Raw genomic sequence first — 10,878 nt, 5'->3', positions numbered from 1 at the left:
ATCAGTATGGTTTCCATCCAGGATTTGGCTCAACACCTGCAGGGATTGTCTCTGGAGGTGGCCGAGATTCAGCAACACGGGAGTAGCTGTCCTGCAGCGCATTTTGTCGAACCCAAGGTAGGACTGCCTGATGTTTTTTATGGTAAACAGCAAGATTTGTTTTCCTCTAAAAATGCTTGTTTGTTATATTTTTGTTTCAGACCAAGATCCTCTGGGAATGAATCACAGCGCATTGGTTTTATTATGTCACTTTTGCGCAATGAACCACATGGGTGGGCCTTTTCTTTCCAGCCTAATGATCCGTGTTTAAGGTCTGTTGAAGAATTTTTTTCTGCTATGGGGCTATTATATGACGATCCTGATCGAGTCTCATCTGCTGAATCAGAACTTAGACGTTTGAATCAGGGGTCAGGTAATGTTGAAAATTATTGCACACACTTCAGGAGATGGGCTTCAGAAGTTAAGTGGAATGATTAGTCACTGAGATGTTTATTCCTTGCTGGTCTGAGTGAAAGGATTAAGGATTTTCTAATTGCATTCCCTTCACCTGAGACTCTGCAGGAAGCTATGCAGTTAGCTGTTCATATAGACAGGAGACTGAAGTGCAGGCAGAATGAGATAAAGACTCCTGTAATGTCAGGTCCTAGTCCCCTGAAAATCTGCTCTGATGGTGGGGAACCGATAGAGGTTGGGGCAATGTCACTCCTCTCTCAAGAAAGAGATCGGAGATTCGCCGAGGGATTGTGTCTTTATTGTGGTAAAGCTGACCATTTGATTAAGCATTGTGAGCGTCGTTTAAGTAAAGAAAAAAAAGGTCAGTTCCGCCCGTATAGTTTGTTTACACTCTGCAGGAGTATGTCTTTCTGGGAGTACTACTCTGCAGGGAGATTTGATTGAATTTCAGGTATTTGTGGATTGTGGTTCAACACTTAATGTGATTGATAAAGCGTTTTTGGAAAACCTTAAATTGAAATCCAAACCTTTGTCATCACCTATTTCTGTGATTGCAATTGATAACACTCCCTTGAAATGTATTACTCAAAAGACTGCTGCATTTCCCCTCACTATCAATGGAGTTCACCAAGAAATTTTGGACTTAGTTGTTTTGAATAATTTACCCTCTCCGGTCGTTCTAGGATTGCCTTGGTTAAAACTGCACAATCATTTATTGGCCTGGTCTACTAATGTGATTAAGTCTTGGAGTCCGAAGTGCTATGATAAATGTTGTAATGGTCACATTGCGGCTGTGGAAAAAGGGGAATTACCGGTACCTATTCAAGATTTTTGGAGGGTTTTTTCAGAGGAGGAGTCGAATTTTACCTCCTCATAGGGATTATGATTGCCCCATTGAGTTTGTTCCGGGTGCTACTCTTCCCAAAAGTCGCTTGTTTAATCTGACTATCCCTGAAAGTAAGGCCTTGGAGGAGTACATACAGACTAGCCTGGCTGCTGGTCACATTAGACCTTCTAAGTCGCCTGTGGCAGTTGGATTCTTCTTTGTTAAAAAAAAGGACGGCGGTTTACGTCCATGTCTGGATTTTCGTGAAATTAATAAGATTACCGTACTCAATTCCTACCCATTGCCGTTAATTCCTGACTTGTTTAACCAGTTAATGAGAGCCAAGTGGTTCTTCAAAATTGATCTCCAGGGGGCATACAATTTGTTACGTGTGAAGGAGGGTGATGAATGGAAAACTGCTTTTAACACTCCGGTAGGTCATTTTGAGAATCTGGTGATGCCTTTTGGTCTTACCTATGCACCTGCATTTTTTCAGAACCTTATTAATGACATTCTGAGACGTTTGATTGGTAAGAATGTAGTTGTGTATTTGGATGACATTTTGATTTATTCACCAGATCTAGAGTCCCATTGGCAGAGTGTACGTGAAGTTTTGCAGTTATTGAGTGATAATTCACTCTTTGCTAAGCTGGAGAAATGTGAGTCGCTGTGCAGACAATTAGTTTTTTGGGCACTTGTCTCCAGCGAGGGCTTTGAGATGGACCTTTCTATCTTGTGTTTTGCGGTCATGTGACCATTTGCCTTTATAATCCAGCTCCGCCCTTATGGCTGTGCTGAACTTCAGTGTGGTTTGACTTTTTTGCTAGCCTGGTGCTTCAGTGCCTATCTCTGTCAGTTCTCTTTGTCCTCTGGGACCTCTAGTACTTTTTGTCAGTTTGTCTTTTTGTGTTCTGCAACAACTTCTGCTTAGGAGGTGTCCCATTTTTGTTCCAGTCCTTAGTTCTTTTAGGGACCCCTCCCTTAATTCTATAGGTCTTCGTTCAGACTAGCCGAGGACTAAGGCGGGTCTGTTCACTAGGAACAGGCAGCCCACTACATCGTAGGGATTCAGCTTAGTCTTACTGTAGGGACAGCTTTCCCCTATCTTTCCTTAGTACATGTTGCAGATCATAACAGTGGGATGCTGACGCTAATGATGGCGTCATCGCCACTCACCATCTTGGTGCACTCCTCAAAGTTACTTGGGGTACGATTTAAGAAACCGCTGAACCACGAGGTTAAGCACATGAGCCAGGCATGGTACGTGTGTAATCTCGCCTCGCCTCAGAGCCGCCACTAGGTTACGGCCATTGTCACACAACCATGCCTGGATGTAGGTTCAGCGGTCTCAGCCACAGATCTGCCTGCTCTTTCACAGCTGTCCACAACTCACAAGCAGTGTGAGGTTTCTCACCTAAGCTTATGAGTTTCAGCACAGCCTGTTGCCGGTTGGCTGAGGCAGTACTGCAGTGCTTCCAGCTTGTAACTGATGTGGTGATATCTGAGATGGAGGCTGAACATGAGGAGGAGGAGGAGGAAGAGGTGCAGGAGCTGTACAGTGTGGGTGCAACTCTGACTGGCATAGGACCCGCAATCCTCGGTGTGGGGAGGATGTGTTCCATCCCAAGGTCCGACTGGGTCCCGGCTTCCACTATGTTTACCCAGTGTGCCGTCAGGGAGATGTACTGTCCCTGGCCACAAGCACTTGTCCACGTGTCCATTGTCAGGTGGACTCTCCCAGTAACTGCGTTGTTGAGGGCACGGCAGATGTTTTGGGACATGTGCTTGTGTAGTGCGGGGATGGCACACCGAGGAAAATAGTGGGGGACCGAGTACCAAGGGACGGCCACCAACATAATGTTGCGGAAGGATTCCGTCTCCACCAGCCTAAAAGACAGCATTTCCAACGCAAGCAGTCGTGAAATGTGCGAACTTAGGACTGTGGCCTGTGGGGCTTTAGCTGCGAATTTGTGCTTTCGTTCAAAGGTCTGGGATATGGACATTTGAACGCTGCGGTAGGACGTGGACGTGGATGTTGATGCTGTTTCTTGAGAAACTGGCATAACATGTGAAGACTCAGAGGAGGGGGCATCTTTGCATGCAGTATGGACAGGGGATTGCCTTGCACGCAAAACAGGGGGTTCTATTACATGCACAACAGCGGAAGAAGCAGTGGTGACACCCGCTGACACTGGTTGTGGACCCTGGGTTTCGCCCCACAAAGTCGGGTGCTTTGCTGCCATGTGCTTGATCATGCTGGTGGTGGTCAGTCTGGTAGTTTTGTCACCCCTGCTGATGCTGGCATGACAGGTGGTACAAATGGCCTTTTTGGGGTTATCAGCAGAGTCTTTAAAAAAATTCCAGACTCTGGAAGACCTACCGGTTGTACTGGCAATGTCCCTCGTGTTGGTGTTACAGGGAACTGTTGCCCGCCTTCTGTGTGCGGCCACCACACTGCTTCTTCCTGCCTGTTGGGGTACTCTGCCTCCCTCCCCCTGTGTGCTGCTGGCCTCGCTCTGCGTGTCCTCCTGCCATGTTGTGTCAGTTACTAGATCATCCACCACCTCCTCCTCTTCCACTTGCGCACCACGATCCTCCTCCTCACTTCGTGGCAATTGTGTCTCGTCATCGTCCACCTCTTGTGACAAATTGCCAGCGTCGACTTCCTGTTGCCGTTGCTGTTCAAATATTTGGGCATCGCTACATGGGATCTCCTCTTCCACCACTTCAATCGGAGCAGGCGAGGGGCACAAATATGGAAATGGACCAGTGAACAGCTCTTCACAGTGTCCAAGTGTGGAATCAGTTTCTGTCTGATGACGCTCGGCATGGTGGGAGGAAGGAGCATCAGGGTGAGGAGAAGTATGCGGTCAAGACTCACGGCTACTAAAACTTGACCGTGTGGAAGACAGACCGGAGGTGGTGGTGCCCAGGTAACTGGAAGTATTATCTGCTATCCAATTAATAACCTGTTAACATTGATCAGTTCGCAATACTGGTGTTGTAGTGTGCTTCCCTAGTAATTTGGTCAAGAAGTGGGAGCGAGGAGATGTGGCTGTTGGTTGTGGCACATTTTCACCTTGGCCACGGCCCATCCTCTACATGCACCATCACCAGAACGTCCAGTTCCACGTCCCTTGCCTCGCGCCTTGCCCATTGTAAATTAAGTAAAACAGCTTACACTCACAATATCAATGGAAAAAGGGTAATAAAAAGGAGATTAGGACCGTGGAAGAGGAAAACCACAGTTCTATTTCTCTGGCCTACACCAGAATCTTTTAAACAGATATATTTGTGACTGAACAGACAAGGAGACACTTTTTTTTTTTTTTACGTAAAACAGGCAAAAAGCTGGATAATACAGAGATTTGAACCGTGGAACTGCAAAACCACAGTTATATTTTTCTGGCCTACACCAGTATCTTTCAAACAGATATATTTGTGTCTGAACAATCAGGGAGACACTTTTACTGTTTTTCTTTACGGAAAAAATACCAAAAGCTGGATAACACAGAGATTTGAACCGTGGAACTTCAAAACCACAGTTATATTTTTCTGGCCTACACCAGAATCTTTCAAACAGATATATTTGTGTCTGAACAATCAGGGAGACACTATTACTGTTTTTCTTTAGGGAAAAAATACCAAAAGCTGGATAATACAGAGATTTGAAACGTGGAACTGCAAAACCACAGTTATATTTTTCTGACCTACACCAGAATCTTTCAAACAGATATATTTGTGTCTGAACAATCAGGGAGACACTATTACTGTTTTCCTTTACGGAAAAAATACCAAAAGCTGGATAATACAGAGATTTGAACCGTGGAACTGCAAAACCACAGTTATATTTTTCTGGCCTACACCAGAATCTTTCAAACAGATATATTTGTGTCTGAACAATCAGGGAGACACTATTACTTTCTTTCTTTATGGAAAAAATACCAAAAGCTGGATAATACAGAGATTTGAACCGTGGAACTGCAAAACCACAGTTATATTTTTCTGGCCTACATCAGACTCTTTCAAACTGATATATTGGTGTCTGACCAGTCAGGGAGACACTATTACGTTTTTTTTTTACAGCAAAAAATTCCAAAAACAGGTTAATACAGAGATTTGACCCGTGGAACTGCAAAACCACAGTTAGATTTTTCTGACCTACACCAGACTCTTTTAAACTGATATATTGGTCTCTGACCAGTCAGGGAGACACTTTTACAGTTTTTTCTTACGGCAAAACTTGCCAAAAACAGGATAATACAGAGATTTGACCCGTGGAACTGCAAAACCACAGCTATATTTTTCTGGCCTACACCAGACTCTTTTAAACAGATATATTGGTGTCTGAACAGTCACAGACACACTAAATTTTTTTTTTTGGGGGGGGGGGATACCAAAAGGTTAATAAGACGCGTAGTTGGACAGTCTGACTAAGGAAAAAAAAAATACAGGATTTAGATGACAAAAAAAAAAAATTTTCCTGGCCCCTGAGACCAGGGTGATAAGTCTGGCAATTTGACCAACAGGAGCACACAGGACTGTAATGCAGCGTTTGCTGGTATAACCACTGCGTCTCCTATACAGCCTGCCTGCCTGCCTGATATCTGAGATGGATATTAGTCCTGAGAAGGACTGTTTGTTTGATTTGGCAGGCTTTAGAGACCCTACACTAACTATTTCGGAGTATAAATCTCTCCCTAGCTCAGCAGCACTGACCCTACACTGTCTGATCCGGAGCGACTGTGTCCAAGATGGTGGCGCGACGTTTTAAATACTCGAGGTGATGCTGTGCGGCCAGCCAATCACTGTAATGCCCACAAACAACATGGCTGCGGCATTACAGTGACTGGCTGGCAATCCCTGCATGTTCATTGGCTCTGTAAAGAGCACCAAACGTGCAGGGCGAAGACGCGAGCTCCCGCCCGAGTAACCCGGAAATGCTCGGTGCTCGCCGAACATCCCGAGTAGTGAGATGCTCGAGCGAGTACCGAGCAGTGTCGAGCATGCTCGCTCAACACTAGAAATGATATGAAACACCAGAACTACATAACAATGCATTTATTTCATATTCTGATTAAATGACCAATACACTTTAACAAAATTCGTAGATAAGGAAAGGGTGGATATATGGACATATGGACACTAGAGATGGTGCAAATCGAGTTGCAGGACCTGGTCCAGAGGCCATGTCAGTAAAAGTCAGTCATGCCATGGCATGTAAAAGTCTGGGCACTTCTGGTCGAAATGACTGTTATTGTGAACAGTTAAGCAAATTGAAGATTAAATGATCTCTAAAAGGGCTAAAGTTAAAGATGACACATTTCCTTTGTATTTTAGGTAAAATATGTTATATGTATATAACATATATTATATAAATATATATATTTTTTTCATCTTTTACATTTTAAAAATTACAAAAAGGAAAATGGACCGGTGCAAAAGTTTGGGCACCCTGCATGGTTAGTACCTAGTAACACCCCCTTTTAAAAGTGTCACAGCTTGTAAACACTTTTTGTAGCCAGACAACAGAATTTCAATTCTTGTTTGAGGGATTTTCATCCATTCTTCCTTGGTAAATTTTTTCAGTTCTGTGAGATTCCAGGGTCGTCTTGCATGCACTGCTATTTTGAGGTCTAGCCACAGATTTTCAATGATGTTCAGATAAGGGGACAATGAGGTAAATTGTAAAACCTTCGGCTTGCACCTTTTCAGGTAGTCTATTGTGGATTTTGACGTGTGTTTAGGATCATTATCCATTTGAAGAAGCCATCATCTTTTCTACTCCAGCTTTTTTACAGATAGTGTTATGTTTGCAACAATAATTTGTTGAAATTTCATTGAATCCATTCTTCCCACTACCCATGAAATGTTCCCTGTGCTATTGGCTGCAACACAACCCCAAAGCATGATTGAGCCACCTCCATGCTTAATTGTTGGTGAGTTGTTCTTTTCCTGAAATTCTGTGCCCTTTTTTCTCCACACATGCCTTTGATATTATGGCCAAAGAGTTCAATTTTAACCTAATCGGTCCACAGAACTTGTTTCCAAAATGCATCAGGCTTGTTTAGATGTTCTTTTGCATACTTCAAACACTATATTTTATGGTGAGGAAGCAGAAGAGGTTTTCTGATGACTCTTCCATGAAGGCCATATTTGAGTAGGTGTCTCTAAACTGTAAAACAATGTACCACAACTGCGGAGTCTGCTAAATCTTTGTGAAGGTCCTTGGCAGTTAAGCGGGGGTTCTGATTTGCCACTCTAACAATCCTACGAGCAGCTCTCACTGAAATTTTGCTTGGTCATCCAGACCTTATCTTGACCTCCACTGTTCCTGTTAGCTGCCATTTCTTAATTACATTTCAAACTGAGGAAAGGGCAACTTGAAATTGCTTTGCAATCTTCTTATAGCCATCTGCTACTTTGTGGGCATACATAATTTTCAGAATATATGGCAGCTGTTTAGAAGAACCCATGAAATTTGCATCACCTGACCTATTCTAATGATGATAGTGAACAAACCATAGCCCTAACAGGCTAATTAAGGTCTGAAATCTTGGTCAAAATTATCTGAGCACACAAATCTCCAAGTGTGCCAAAACATTTGCATCTGTCTGATTTTCCATTTTTTAATTTTGAAATGTAAAAAATTACTATATATATATATATGTGTATATATTTTTTTTTTGCCTAAAATACAAAGTAAATGTGTCATCTTTAACTTTAGTCTTTTTAGAGATCATTTCTTCTTCAATTTGCTTATCTGTTCATAATAAGAGTGATTTTGACCAGGGGTGTCCAAACTTTTACATGACCCTGTAATCTGTAGCTTCAGGACAGTAGAGCAGTGTGCCAACACCTATCTGCTGGTATCTCTGGCTTCATTTTTGATTAGCTAACCTGGAGCGGTATCATCATTGTGGCGTAGCACACATGTAATGTCATACCAGGCTGCATAATCAACAGAAGAGCTGTGGTTGTGTAAGGAAATGGACATACTGCCCACGTTCCCCCTTGAAGAAACAAATTTAATGTAATGTAGTGTAATTTGAAATATGATGTATAATGTAATAAATGTTAATGATTTGCAATATGAGTTGTAATATGCGCTGTTAGTGATAGACTGTGTTGTGCCAGACAGTAGGGCAAGATAGATTAATGTTTTACACAGTACTGTGAGAAAGCTGTGTTCTGCTCAGTAACAGACAGGGAGTAGGAACAGTTTGAGTTAAGTTTGGGGCTAAGGATAAGCTGAAAGGAAAGAGAAACTGTTTCCTGGTAGTGAGGCAGATAGAGCCTGGAGTGCATAGTAAGAAGACCTAAGGTCTATTGTGAGCAGTGCTGAATTCTGGAGTGCCTCTAAGTGAATGGAAACAAGAGGAAAGGGATAGCTAGATCGGGAGCAGAAGTGACTGAGAGACAGAATGATTGTTCAGAGACAGGTCCTGGGAGAGGACGCCTAGCAGGAAGGCCTGGAGTTTAAAACTTGCAAGCTAACGGGCCTAGACAGTACTGAGTAGGTGAGATGAACAGATTGTCCTGGCCGGGAGTTCTAGAGCATCAGCATTAGAGAAGATAAGTTGTGGCCATACTGACAACCCTAAGGGGAAAGAAGACGTGGAACTGCAGGTCGAGTAAAGGACACTTGCTTAACAGGACTGTAAAGTCAAGCTGGGTAGTGGTGAAGTAGTGAGAAACAGTGGAGACAGAGGACAAGTGAAAAAGTAAAGAGGAAAAGTAAAGATAGAGGATAAGAGTGAAAAGGTAAAGGAATCTGTTCATAAAACTTTGTGTCCGCAATCTCTTGTATATGTTTCATACCAAGTTCCTGTTCAGTAAAAAGTTTATTTTAAAATGGTGGTCTGCTTTATTGAACTGTTGTAATAGTGAGGAAGGATGTAACCTTCCTTTGGCACTGAAGTAGTTAAAGAAAATGTTCCCGTAGTTAGCCCTTTTTGAACTGTTGTTAGGCCAAGCTAAGGAGTTAGCTGCAGTGGTCCAGTCCGTAGAGTAGAGGGGGAAATTGGTGCCATGGTCAGATATTGAGTATGTCTAGAACTTAGTTTAACATAATTCCTTGTGGGCTGTAGTACTTGTAACCAGCCACAAGATGCCACTGTCAGGTATAGCTGTTAGTAAGAGTCTGCTAGCAGGGTGATAGTGAGGAGTTAATTGAGTAAAAGGACAGCCCATAGAGGGTGGGCACTCTAGGAAACCTGTGGTGAGTTTCCAGAAATGATCAGTGAGAGTTTGGGCAGAGAACTGTATGGGCAGCCTAATTATATGGTGGCTGCTAGGGTAGACGGGAGCTCCGTACCCCAGACAGTAGGATCACCAGTGTAAAGATCTACCTATGCAAGAGTCCTGTTAGCTGGCCGGAGAAACTCAACGGAGGTATTGAGGACCCGGGGCACTTTCAGTCTGCAGGCAGCAGAGGAGTCCAGGCTAAGACTCCAGGCTAAGACATGGGGGAGATATAGGATCCAGGTATACTGTCGCTGGTGAGGATGATTCTCTTGGGCCAGAGATTAGAGTCACAGAGATGCTTCACTTAAAGAGGGAACCAAGGCTGAAGATGTTGAGGGAGATGATAACCTGTCGTGCCTTATCCATTATATCTGCCTGTAAATATTGCACATATTCCTCTTCCCCAAGTAAAGTCCCAGTTATGGTTAAGAACCTCGTGTCCTCTGCATTTATTGCTGCCCTAGTCCCAGAAGAGTAATGCCTGGAGACAGCCGCGATCGGATGGTCTGAAGTAAGTGGAGAGCACCACATACACGGCCACACATCAGAGGGAGGACACGTATTATCTGTAGGGTGCCAGAGCGAGCAGGGCCCGCAGCTCACCCACTACTACCTCACTGGGGCACCTTACACTGTCCAACACCTGGTCCTGGAAAACCAGCAACACCAGCTACTTGCGACCTGCACGGGCGTAGCTCCCCCACAGCACAAGTCCACACACCCAGTCAGGACCTCCACTTTCATGTAACGATTTGGAGCGTAAGAGATGAGTACCTCACCCACGGCTACCACCCCACTCCATGTTACAAATGCTGAAAGGTACAGCCACAGATCACTGATGTGACCATTGGAATAGATTCATACCATCTATAATAGACATCGTAGAGAGGAACATTAGCTAGAGTGGAAAAAACACAAAAAAGAGAATTATTTAACAAGAAGGAGGTTCAAGTAGAAGTGTCACATGGCTGAAAATTCATATGATAGGGCTTCTTAATTTTCTTACAGAGAGAACAATATAACCTGACCTAAACAAATTGGTAATCATTTGTTTAGTCTCAAGCTATCGACTTGAAATAAGGCTGCTGATTCTTGATGACTTGCTGTTGCTCAACATTAAGACCTTATGATGATGAATGTGGCTGAGCAGAAATCCAGCATTTTTTTACAAAGGGTTGATGGAAGTCTTTGTAGCACTGCACTGTACTACAGAGAAGAGCGACTAGACAGCCAATCGGTAGCAAGCTCATTAATAATATCAAGCAGCCATTATTTGCCTTTACTAGCCCCAATGTGATGTGCTGAGTCACAGGCAATTTAGTAGTGATGTTTACTTGCTGATCTGCTAGATA

Source organism: Phyllobates terribilis, unplaced genomic scaffold (genome assembly GCF_046119375.1).
Source record: "Phyllobates terribilis strain yellow unplaced genomic scaffold, ASM4611937v1 Scaffold_12__6_contigs__length_324123572, whole genome shotgun sequence".
In the NCBI taxonomy this organism is placed as follows: Eukaryota; Metazoa; Chordata; class Amphibia; order Anura; family Dendrobatidae; genus Phyllobates; species Phyllobates terribilis.
The sequence above is the reverse complement of the archived record's forward strand: the minus strand, read 5'-3'. Positions refer to the sequence as shown.